The sequence below is a fragment of the Heterodontus francisci genome, chromosome 35 (assembly GCF_036365525.1).
Source record: "Heterodontus francisci isolate sHetFra1 chromosome 35, sHetFra1.hap1, whole genome shotgun sequence".
In the NCBI taxonomy this organism is placed as follows: Eukaryota; Metazoa; Chordata; class Chondrichthyes; order Heterodontiformes; family Heterodontidae; genus Heterodontus; species Heterodontus francisci.
In genome coordinates this window covers 25368349-25381594 of record NC_090405.1, presented here as the reverse complement: position 1 = coordinate 25381594, position 13246 = coordinate 25368349, and the positions used below count along the sequence as shown (strand labels likewise).

Below are 13246 nucleotides of genomic sequence, written 5' to 3'. Positions count from 1 at the left end.
ATTGTTTGCAATGTTGTGTAATGGTGACTTCACCTTTAAGAAACTGTACCTTTAAGAGACCAAGCCACTGATGCAACAGATGACATCATCATACATATATAAGGAGACACCATGTTGAGAGACACATTCTACACATGGCTTGTAGAGAGCGCACACACACCAATGAGAAAAAGACCTGGGACCTGTGATCATGCAATGTAGATAAGAAAGACAATAAATACTGTTTGTATTGAATCTGAATATAAAGCCTGGGGTCATCATTTAATGTAGACGTAAGAACACAGCACAACACTATATTTTTCTGACATTGAGGATTAAAAAGAAGTAATCACACAGACAACCAGGGACATACAGAAGACTTACATTGACAATTCCAGATTTAAATAAATAACAATCATCATGTGTACACAACAACAGCCAGTCTTTCCAGCCTTTACAGAGATAGACAGCAACCCAGGGCCACACTGGAGGAAATGGCTCACAAGACTTGAACTCCTAATGATGGCACTCGCTATCAATACACCCCGAAGAAAGAGAGCGTTACTCCTACACTCTGCTGGACCAAAAGTTGACAATACCTTCAATACACTCAGAGACACTGGAACCGATAATGATTATGATGTTGCGATGCATTTTCTAACAAGATATTTTCAAGCAAGGGCAAATCCTCACTCTGAAATTTATGTTTCAGGCAAGCAAAACAATATGGTGCGAGACTCTTGACCAGTACACGATGAGACTCAGAAGTCTGAGAAAGAGGCAAATAACGTGACGACGAGATTCCCCTGAGAAACACACAAAACACAAAGACACAGAGGAAACCCAGAGAAAGGTCAAGGAAGACCAAGACAGAAGTCACAATCACATTCAAACATCCAATCATTGCAGTGGTGAGGATCCTTATTACAAAGCTTGTCCTTCGAGAGGGAAGAAGTGTCAAGTCTGCAGAAAAATGGGACATTTCACTACAGTATGCTGATCGAAGCCTGCAGGAAACATTCATAGATTTAAATGCCAGAAGGAAGATTACATATTTGCAGCACGAGAGAAGATTTTTGTTGCTCGCGACCACAAGTCCCGACACATGCCCATGTGTGATGTGTTCAGAGGCAATTAGACAATATCTGCAGTAATTGACTCGGAGCAATGATCAACATAATGGATGCTCCGACATTCCACAAGTAACAGAGAAAACAGAAACTGTAATTGAACAAGCTGATATCTAAATTCTTCTCCCATGGATCAGATACTCCTCCACCAGTCCTAGGGATCATCCAAGTTACTTTTAAGTCCTCCCAGGGGTCCACATGTCAGACTCAGTTCCATGCTGTAGAATCAAGCAAAGAAAATGTGCTCAGTTCCAAAACTATCAGCAAGTTGAAGCTGATTACGATCAACATCACCAGAGGTCAGAACTACATTGTGAAAGAAGACAGTCTGAAGAAGGATCCACAATATATACAAAGACATCGGCAAAGTAAAAAAGAAACCTTTATTTTAGTTTGTTCAGTTTGTTTCTACTGTGCCTACCCACTGTTTTTTTCATGTTTGTGATTGTGGCTGTTTAGTTTTTCAGTCCATTAACACCCTATCTGCACTAATGCTTTGTCTTTCAGCACACCATTAACATATTGTTTGCCTTTTTCTGGTCAACTATTCTGTGGCCTTGTCCTATCTACACCTTCTCCTTTGTCATCTCTTGCCCCACCCCCGCTTTACTTGCTTATAATCTTTTACATGTCTAATATTTGCCAGTTCCGAAGAAGGGTCAGTGACCTGAAACGTTAACTCTGCTTCTCTCTCCACAGATGCTGCCAGACCTGCTGAGTCTTGTCAGCACTTTCAGTTTTTATTTCAGATTTCCAGCATCCGCAGTATTTTGCTTTTAAGAAATTCGATGAATCAGTTTCCTTATTTATTTCTGACAAATGATAGATTTGAGTTAGGTAAGGTACCAAGGGTTACAGAAACAAGCAGACAAATGGTGTTAATATACAGGTCAGCAAATATCGAATTGAATGGTGGAACAGACTCGAAAGGCTGAATGTCCTCGTCAAGTTCCTATGTTTCTCTTCATTGTCCAAACCCCAACAGTAAACGTCTTTGTTCTCTCCATAGACGTTGAATGAGCCATCGTGTGTTTCCAGTGTTTTGACTTGTTTAAAGGTCGGTTTTTGGGATGAGCCGATGGAATTTAAAACAGATATCCGGCTTCAAACTGCTATTAACCGAGGCCACGCCATTGTCGGATCATTTAATGACCACTCAAAATTCACCTGAGACCAGTGTTAGTGTGCAGCTATGAGAGGGGATTTCTGTACAGTCAGGGCAGGGAACAGCAGTGAGACCAGTGTTAATGTGCAGCTATGAGAGGGGATTTCTGTACAGTCAGAATAGGGAACAGCAGTGAGACCAGTGTTAATGTGCAGCTATGAGAGGGGATTTCTGTACAGTCAGGGCAGGGAACAGCAGTGAGACCAGTGTTAATGTGCAGCTATGAGAGGGGATTTCTGTACAGTCAGAATAGGGAACAGCAGTGAGACCAGTGTTAATGTGCAGCTATGAGAGGGGATTTCTGTACAGTCAGAGCAGGGAACAGCAGTGAGACCAGTGTTAATGTGCAGCTATGAGAGGGGATTTCTGTACAGTCAGGGCAGGGAACAGCAGTGAGACCAGTGTTAATGTGCAGCTATGAGAGGGGATTTCTGTACAGTCAGAATAGGGAACAGCAGTGAGACCAGTGTTAATGTGCAGCTATGAGAGGGGATTTCTGTACAGTCAGGGCAGGGAACAGCAGTGAGACCAGTGTTAATGTGCAGCTATGAGAGGGGATTTCTGTACAGTCAGAGCAGGGAACAGCAGTGAGACCAGTGTTAATGTGCAGCTATGAGAGGGGACTTCTGTACAGTCAGAGCAGGGAACAGCAGTGAGACCAGTGTTAATGTGCAGCTATGAGAGGGGATTTCTGTACAGTCAGAGCAGGGAACAGCAGTGAGACCAGTGTTAATGTGCAGCTATGAGAGGGGATTTCTGTGCAGTCAGAGCAGGGAACAGCAGTGAGACCAGCGTTAATGTGCAGCTATGAGAGGGGATTTCTGTACCGTCAGGGCAGGGAACAGCAGTGAGACCAGTGTTAATGTGCAGCTATGAGAGGGGATTTCTGTACAGTCAGAGCAGGGAACAGCAGTGAGACCAGTGTTAATGTGCAGCTATGAGAGGGGATTTCTGTACAGTCAGGGAATGGAACAGCAGTGAGACCAGTGTTAATGTGCAGCTATGAGAGGGGATTTCTGTACAGTCAGGGAATGAAACAGCAGTGAGACCAGTGTTAATGTGCAGCTATGAGAGGGGATTTCTGTACAGTCAGGGAATGGAACAGCAGTGAGACCAGTGTTAATGTGCAGCTATGAGAGGGGATTTCTGTACAGTCAGGGAATGAAACAGCAGTGAGACCAGTGTTAATGTGCAGCTATGAGAGGGGATTTCTGCACCATCAGGGCAGGGAAAAGCAGTGAGACCAGTGTTAATGTGCAGCTTTGAGAGGGGATTTCTGTACAGTCAGGGCGGGGAACAGCAGTGAGGGAGAGAAGCTGTCGGTATCTGGGCAGGGTCTGAGTTTATCGAATAGTATCAAGAAAGAGCAATTATATTGGGACTGGGTTGTGTTCTCTCTCACACACAGACAGTTACTCTCCCTCCCTCTGTCTTGCTCTCTCTCACAGACACATACCCAATTTTTTCTCTCTCTTGTGAACTCTGTCTCATACTCTTTCTCTCTGCCCATTTTCCAGTAGAAATAGAAAGCCTTCTACTATTTTGGAGAATCTGGAGTTGTTCTTCTTTGGGAAGAGAAGGTTGAGATGAGATTTGATAGAGGTGTTCAAAATCATGAAGGGTTTGGACAGAGTAGATAGGGAGAAACTATTCCCATTGGCAGAAGTGTCAAGAACCAGAGGGCACAGATTTAAGGTGAAAGGCCAAAGAACCAGAGGCAACATGAGGAAAAACTTTTTTATGCAGCGACTGGTTAGGATCTGGATTGCACTGCCTGACAGTGTGGTGGAGGCAGATTCAATCATGACTTTTGAAAGAGAATTTAATAATTATCTGAAGAAAAGAAAATGCAGGGTTACAGGCAAAGGCGGGGGAGTGTGACTAGCTGGCTTGTTCTTGCAGAGAGCTGGCATGGACACAAAGGGCTGAATGGCCTCCTTCTGTGCTGTAACCTGTCTATGATTCTATGACTCTAAGCCTAGAGATTACCAGTGCCTGTGAGTGCCTCAAATGTCTGCAGGTGGTGAACCAGCCCACAAACCAAGGAATGAAGCAGTAATTAAAGTTCAGAAATCCTAAGGTATCAGGATGTGGGAGGGACTATTGCTCTCAGTTTAAAGTACTGATTTCATTAATTGAATATCCTTAGTGTCCCAGCTCAGTGTAATCCTGAGCAATAATTGCCAGCAGGTTTTTGAAGTGACAATTAAATGAGGCCCTGTTGGTGGATGTTAAAGATTCCCCAGCGCTATTGAAAGAATCACAGGGAATTCTCGCACTGTCCTGACCAACATTCCTGACTCAGTAACATCACCTGAAACAGCTGAACACAAAGAACTAACTGAAGGGTCAAAGTGTAAGGGAGAAAAACCAAACCCGTGTCAACTTCACACAGGAACCCATCGACCATCAGAAAACACACTTCATGAGCTGCAATGTCTGATCATTGAGTCACAGGTATCTCCTCCTGCCTGGCTTCGTTCCGTGTGGGAATGGGAATTAGAATGTTTCAGCAACTCATGAAGGTATCCCCGGAGCAGTTGAAACAGCATTCCCCGTGTTTCAATAAGAAATTCTGATCTGAAATGAAGAAAAAACAGAAAATGCTGGTAATACTCAGCAGATCTGTCCATCACAGGACTGATACAAGCTCAATTCTCAATCCAAACAGTGAGAGATCCAAACACTGAGACAGAATATGAACAGAGAGAGAAAAAACAGGTTAACTGTGCTATGAGAGTAAAAGCAGGAAATGCTGGAAATACTCAGCAGGTTTTGGCAGCATCTGTGTAGAGAGAGAAGCAGAGGTAACATTTCAAGTCAGTTACCCTTCATCACAGCTGACAAATATTATAAATGAAAAGGTTTTAAGCAAGTAAAGCTGGGGGTGGGGCAAGAGATAACAAAAGAGGTGTTGATTGGACAAGGTCACAGAGAATAACTGACCAGAAGGGCATGGAACAAAGGCGAACAGTGCTGAACAGTGCTCAATGGTGTGCTGAAAGACAAAGCGTTAGTACAGAGAAGGTGTGAATTGACTGGAATGCACAAAGCACTCCGAACACAAACATTAAACATTTTTTAAAAACAGAAACAATGGGTAGACACAGTAGAAACAAACTAACCAAACTAAAAAAAAAACTGAAATAAAATAACCAAATAAAAAAGAAAAAAAACTAAACATAAAAAAGTGTGTTGGGGGGGTGTGGGGGGAGGGGGGGGGGGCGTCCGTCATGCTCTGAAATGATTCAATTTAATGTTCAGTCCGGCAGGTTGTAGTGTGCCTAATCACTGACCTGAAACGTTAATTCTGTTTCTCTCTCCACAGATGCTGCCAGACCTGCTGAGTACTTCCAGCAATTTTTGTTTTTGTTTCAGATTTCCAGCATCTGCAGTATTTTGCTTTTATGTTATGAGAGTACTTCTACTGTTTTTGTAAACATGTTTTAAATATGTAAAGTTGAATTATGGACACTGATTCATGTGGAATCTTGAGGAGATTCCTCCAGTCCTCTGGCAACATTCCCATATTCAAGGAGGATTGAAAGATTGTGGTTCGAGTCTCCGCTATTTCCAACCTTACCTCCCTCAGCAACCCAGGATGCAGCCCATTCAAACTGGGTGACTTTTCTACTGTGAGAGCTGCCAACCTTATAATTGTCTCCTCTTTATTTTCATTCCGTCCAATTTTCTCACTTCCTCCTCCTTTACTGTGACATTGGCAACATCCGCTCATTTTGTGATGACAGATGAAATGTACTTAATTAGTACCTCAAAAACACCCTCTGCCTCCACAGGATCTCCTAATTGACCCACCCTTTCATTGACTGTCCATATGTTGGTAAAAGACTTCAGTGTTCCCAGTTATGTGACCTGCTAATCTTTTCTCATACACTCTCTTGCTGATCTCATTTCCTTTTTCAGCTCTCCTCTGTACTTTCTGTATTCTGCTTGTTTCTCTACTGCATATAAATCCTCACATGATTTCGATATTAATGATTTTTGAACTATTTTGTTGAAGGATTGAGTTTTGTAAATTTCTCCCTAGCTCCCCTCATGGTCAGGCAGAAAGTTTAACTGCTGTGTTTTCAAACAGCAACAGCTTTATTTGAAAAGCCATTGGGACAGGATTCCGGGTTTTAATCCAGTCACAAATCTGGTTCTGATGTCTTGTGGCTCCAGCTGTCACATGACCTGTCAGAGGATGACCTCATAATTGACCCAGTCATGGAGCTGTGGGTTGATGTTTAAATTGTTTCAAAATAATTTTCCAGAAGGACAATTAAAATGAATCAATATATAAAAGGTAGATTTTGTGAATTTGTGCTCCCAGTGGAAATTCCTGCAGTCTGCTGGTTTTCAGATCCCCAATTCCCCACAGGAAGCTCTGTGCTCGGAGTCTGCATTCATTCTAACAACATTACACAGAATCATTTCATGGGAGACCCCAGTGTGAATTGTAGACAGGTGGGTCAGTTTTAACTTTCAAAGTAACACAGAAGCAAAATACTGCAGATACTGGAAATCTGAAATAAAAACAGAAAATGCTGGAAATACTCAGCAGGTCTGGCAGCATCTGTGGAGAGAGAAACAGAGTTAACGTTTCTGGTCTGTGACCTTTCATCAGAACTCGGCTGAAATTGTTTGTGGAACAGACACGATGGGCCAAGTGGCCTCTTTCTGTGCCTTAAACTTTCTCTGACTCTGTGATTCCATGAGATTGTGGAATCAATTTCAGGGTCGATGACATTGCACTCTGTAAGGATAGGAAGATGGAGATTATTAAGTACAGTGCAAGAATATAGATGCTTTTACATTATTTTAATCGAAATTGATTTAAACTTTGTGTTCACGAATCCTATCTTTTGATCACAATGACACTGATAACAATGGAAAAAGCAAGACTTGCATTTCACGACCACAGGACGTTGCAAAGCCTTTTACAGCCAATGAAGGACTTTCCAAGTGTAGTCACTGTAGTCATGTAGGAAACATGGTGGCCAATGTGCGCACAGCAAGCTCCCAGAAACAACAATGTGATAAAAACCAGATAATCTGTTTTTAAGTGATGTTGATTCAGGGTTAAACAATGACCAGCACCCCAGAAATAATTCCCCTTCTATTCTCTGAAATAGTGCCATGGTACCTTTAACATCCACCTGAGAGGGCAGAGGGATCCTCAGTTTTCTGTCTCACCTGAAAAACAGCATTTCTGATAGTGCAGCACTGCCTTAGTACTGTACTGGAGTGTCAGCCATTTTTAAAGGGCTGTTAGTCCGACTGGAAAATATTTAACGGAAGATGAAATGAAATGAAATAAATACATTGCTTTTGCCTCTCTCCCATCCCCCCAATAACAGTTAAATTAATTATTTGCCCTTCCCTCCCAAAACCTACCTTTACAATCTGACCTTCCGCCCAAAACTGCACAAACTGTAAACTATAACCCTTCCCACCATCCCCTACACCCATGACATTAATTTGACTCCGTCCCCCCACCCCCACACTGAGAAACTTACCTTCTCCCCCCTCCTCACCAGTGTTGCACCTCATTTGCCCGGATGGGGCTCCGAAGGCACGGCAGTGCCAGCCACTGGGCTGAAGATCGCAGCGGGATATCAGGAAGTGATGGGATAATAATTAATGCAGGTTTGTGGTCCCGTTGCCGAGCGGTGGGTGTCCCCCACAAGGCCTCGCCGTCGCCGGCAATATCGAGCCAGGCCCTGCCAGCGTTGAGGTCCGTGGCGGGCCTCATCCGGGGCCATCTTCAGGCGGCCCCCACCCCACCCCCACCACAGATCTCGACGTCGAGGGATCTAGAGAATCCAGCCCATTGTTTCTGTCAATCTCAACTCCACAAGGATTTGTCTGTTAATTGTAGAAAAATTAAAGCTCAATAACCTTTTGATAAAAGGGGGTTCAAATCCATTTCCAAACAAATGATAGTTCTCATTGTATCTAGAACATGTTTTCTGACATACAAACATACCAATTAGGAGCAGGAGTAGACCACTCGGCCCCTCGAGCCTGCTCCACCATTCAATAAGATCATGGCTGATCTGATTGTAACCTCAACTCCACATTCCCACCTGCACCCGATAACCTTTCACCCCCTTGTTTATCAAGAATCTATCTACCTCTATCTTAAAATATTTCAGAATTTCTGTCGTCCAGCAACTCTCCCTTTATTTCCTGGATTTCACCTAAAAAATGTATTTCCACACTTTGGATATCCTGTACTTCATTAATGTTTTTGCTCTCTGGGGATTTCCCTTTAATTATATTCAGTGCTGGTATTTTACTGAGACACACTGACTGAAAGTGTCCCATCTTTCTGCAGGAAAAACACTCAGCTTCTTTGGCGAGGCAGTTTTCCCACTTGTGTCTCTCTCGGCCACACCTACTGCAATTGGTTGCAGCTACCACTAGTTGTTCTTCCCGTCTTTCTTGTCTTTTACCACTAATTTTTCCTTTTGTTTTCTTAACAAATTCAATTGAGTCTGCAACTCTGGAGATCAGACTCTCCCTGTCCCCTTGGACAACGGATTGGTTAAACTTTCTAACCTCTGTTTGTCTGCTCAATTGAAACTCTTTCGTTAATGTGAGATCAGCCCTGGACTGTAGATGATCTGAAATGGTGTTGTCTAATACCCCGAACACAATCCTGTCTCCATTCAGCTCTTCTCTTAAGTTGCGGTATTCACAATCCTCCGTGAGATTGTACAAGTCATTGATAAATGAATGAATACTCTCCTCTTTCTGTTTTGTACGCTTATTAAATTCAAAGTGATTCCTGACAATGCAGCTGCCAGCCGACGTCATCAGAGCGCTCCAAGCTCGCACATGCACAAACAGTCTCCTGCGCTCTGAGATGCTGCGCATGCTCAGCCTACGTCTTCCAGGACGAAGTGGCGCATGCGCGGGAAAACTCTCTACCTCCTCTCAGCCACTCACTCCAGGCCGCTCACTGCCCGCTCCTCACTACCCCGCTCCCCCGCCCTCCGGCCGCTTGCTACCCCCCCACCCCCGCACTGCCCTCTCTCCGTCCACTCACGCCCCGCTTCCCCCCCACGTCCCTCCAGACACTAGCTCTAAGCCATGCTGCTTCCCTCCTCTCGGCCTCTCGCTCCAACATTCGATCATTCTTCACCGCACCACCCGATAAAGCAAGGCGAGCCTCGAGGGGTGTTGGGGCAATGTTGGAGCGAGTGGCCGAGAGGAGGGAAGCGGCAGAGCCCATGGCCTGGAGTGTGAGCGGCCAGAGAGCAGGATGGGGCTGGTGGTGGGGGAAGCGGGGAGTGAGCAGTCAGAGAGTGGGATGGGGGGAAGCGGGGAATGATCGTCCGGAGAATGGGATGGCACTGTTTAGAGGGGATTTGAGGAAAAAATGTTTCACCTCGAGGGTGGTTGGAATCTGGAACACACTGCCTGAAGGGGTGGTAGAGGCAGGAACCCTCACAACATTTAAGAAGTATCTAGATGAGCGCTCAAAACGCCACAGAATACAAGGCTGCGGGCCACGTGCTGGAAAATGGAATTAGAATAGATAGGTACTTGATGGCCGGCACGGACATGATGGCCGAAGGGCCTGTTTCTGTGCTGTATAACTCTCTGCTCTATGAAACCTCACTGAATTACAGAGGGTGTGCAGCACTGTCAGAGGTGCTGTCCTTCTGATGAGACTTCAAACAGCGCAACGTTCTCCGAGTATCAACCAAAACATGTCCATTGTGTAGATATGTGCCATATTTGCTTATGAAATGACAGTCACTGCTCCGAAAGTAATTCACTTTAGGTGAATTAAGATGACTTGGTACTATATAACTGGCGAATGCACAAGAAGGAGCGGGGGACTGTTGGGGGTGGGACGGAGGCGGCGATCGCAACCTTTGAGGGGATTTTTGGGTCGAAGTTGTTTTCTGTGATAAATTGAGTAGCTCCATCTTTAATCCTGGCAGCTGCCTGAATGTCACAGACAGTGACGTTTCAGTGGAAGAGGCTGCATTTGCGCATGTGCTAGTACAGCGTCACCTGGTGGTTGCGTTGTCAGCAAATGCAGCGTTTTAACTTTGGCTCCACGATGACATTTTTTTCCTCAATTAAAATAGGTCTTGAGTGCCTTAATAACTTCTTCACATGTAGCCTTCTGTTCTTCATGAGGATGTTGCCTGCACACTCCCTTCATTGCAGACAATAGCGTACTGACCTGTTCCATGTCTGGCTTCTGCACGAGACCCGATACCTTGCAAACCTCTGGAACCATCTCGGCCACTCCTCGGCTTGGTTCAGTCCAGTGACCTTTTCAAAGGTACAGGCAAAGATTTCTCCATCTTCGCTTTGGTTTACTGTGGCCCCCATATAATATTCTGATATCTGTCAAGGCTTAGTACAGAATTTATAAGAATCTGACGTTTAAAATAACCTGAGTTTACTCTACACATCTTGCATTGAAGGTTTCATCTACAACTCTCCATGAGGTGCCGTACAGATTATATTACATCACTTCCTGTGATGATGCACATAGTCTATTTATATAATCTGCCCAGTAACAACCCAATGTCCACTCTTATATTATTGTACAGATGTGAGAAAAGCTGAGGATGGGAATGGAACGTCTGAATGAAGATTTCATGATGCTGATGATGGAAATGAGGCTGATCTGTTCCCCATTCCACAATCCCTTTATTTCTGTGCATGTTTCTCGATGCTGTTTCAACCAAATTGAAAAAGAATCACAAATCCTCCTCTGGAGCCTCAGGTACCCATTAAGAAAAGGCATGGTGGCCAAGTGGTAAGGCGTCAGTCTCGTAAACTGAAGATTACAGGTTCAATCCCTGTCCGTTCCTTGTGATTAGTTTTTCACTTTAAATGTGATGTTTCCACAAAAGATGTCTGTTGCATTTGTTTCGGCCATCTGGAAATCAGTGTCATGTTATACTTTATCCTGGATGCGGGGAAGAACATGAGGAGTAGCCACATGGTCCCGTGAGCCTTCTCTGCCATTGATAGAGTGAAAATAACTGAGGTCCAAGCACTGAACCTTATTACTGTGCATTTGCTTGATATTTAACAGAGCTATTCTATTAATCCCACATCCCGCACTCCTGTCCTTTCCCCCATTGCCCTGTTAGATTTTCCATGTCAGGTATATATCCAATTCCATTCAGAGTTTACATTGAATCTGCTTCCACTGACCTTTCAGGATTGCATTCCAGACCAGAACAACACACTGCTGAAAAAACAATCTCCTCATCACAACTCGAATTCTTCTGTCAATTACTTTAAATGTGTTTCCTCTGGTTACTGATGCTTCTGTCACTGGCAACACTTTCTCCTTCTTCACTCTATCAAAACTCTTCAGGATTTGCATTTCCTGCTGCCTTTGCTGATATAACAAGGCTGAGCACACATCACCAAAAGGAATATGATTGGCTCTGAATCACATTTATCCTTCCTGTCAATCTGATGTGGATCTTGTATTTTCCCGGAACCAAACAACCTGAGCAACAAGTGTGGGTTCCAGTGATTCCCACCGCTCTGAGAGAGAGAGGATGTGATAATGAGCCAGATAGAAGAAAGGAGTGAGATAGAGAGTAAAATAGCCCTGGTCTGTTTCTACTAACCCCCGGCCCCCTACTTAAAATGGCATCATTTTCTCCTGCCTCTCCACATTCTAATCCATTGATTAATGCAATCCTTTCATCTGGAACATAGAACAGTACAGCACAGTACAGGCTCGTCGGCCCACGATGTTGTGCCGAACCTTTAACCTACTCTAAGATCAAACTACCTACATACCCTTCATTCTACTATCATCCATGTACCTATCCAAGAGTCGCTTAAATGTCCCTAATGTATCTGCTTCTACTACCACCGCTGGCAGTGCATTCCACGCACCCATCACTCTGTGTAAAGAACCTACCTCTGACATCTCCCCGAAACCTTCCTCCATCACCTTAAAATTATGCCCCCTGGTGATAGCCCTTTCTGCCCTGGGAAAAAGTCTCTGGCTATCCACTCTATCTATGCCTCTCATCATCTTGTACCCCTCTATCAAGTCACCTCTCATCCTTCTTCGTTCCAATGAGAAAAGCCCTAGCACCCTCAACCTTTCTTCGTAAAACATACCCTCCAGTCCAGGCAGCATCCTGGTAAATCTCCTCTGCACCCTCTCGAAAGCTTCCACATCCTTCCTATAATGAGGCGACCAGAACTGAACACAATATTCCAAGTGTGGTCTAACCAGGGCTTTATAGAGCTGCAGCATAACCTCGCGGCTCTTAAACTCAATCCCCCTGTTAATGAAAGCTAACACACCATATGCCTTCTTAACAACCCTATCAACTTGGGTGGCAACTTTGAGCAATCTATGGACATGGACCCCAAGATCCCTCTGTTCTTCCACACTACCAAGAATCCTGTTTTTTAGCCTGTATTCTGCATTCAAATTCGACCTTCCAAAATGAATCACTTCACACTTTTCCAGGTTGAACTCCATCTGTCCCTTTAATTCCTGTTTCCTAATCCATTGATGTTTCACAATGTACTGAACTGTCCCAATCCATTGATATAACTCAGTCTATAGAATTTCCCAATCCACTGATATTTTCCAGTCCATTGACTTTCCCAATCCATTAATGGTTCCTGACCATTAACATTCCCAATCCATTTATATTGCCTGTGATTTCAAAGCAACTGTGGAATACAAATAGTATCAGTATTATCAGATACATCGAGACGAGGTGCAATAGCCAAGTGGACAGATGTCAAGTTTATAAAGAAAAAAGCACTGGCTCGATATTTGTTCAGTCGATCACTGGATCTGAACTCTCAACCTACTGTATTTCTGTGGGTCTGCTGACTTGTATATGTGAAGAACCATTGGATGTTTCTCAATCCTCTGACTTTTCTCATTCTTGTGCCATATTTGTTCCTTTGGGTTCACCAGTGAAGAAAATTATTCCCTATTACA

At 44.0% G+C, this 13246-nt stretch overlaps 1 non-coding gene across 1 annotated transcript; it reads left to right on the top strand.

The window, feature by feature from the left end:
* Nucleotides 1-11048: 11048 nt before the first annotated feature.
* Nucleotides 11049-11120, top strand: trnat-cgu (transfer RNA threonine (anticodon CGU)). The gene has a single exon. It is a non-coding gene; the product is annotated as a tRNA-Thr (tRNA).
* Nucleotides 11121-13246: the final 2126 nt, after the last annotated feature.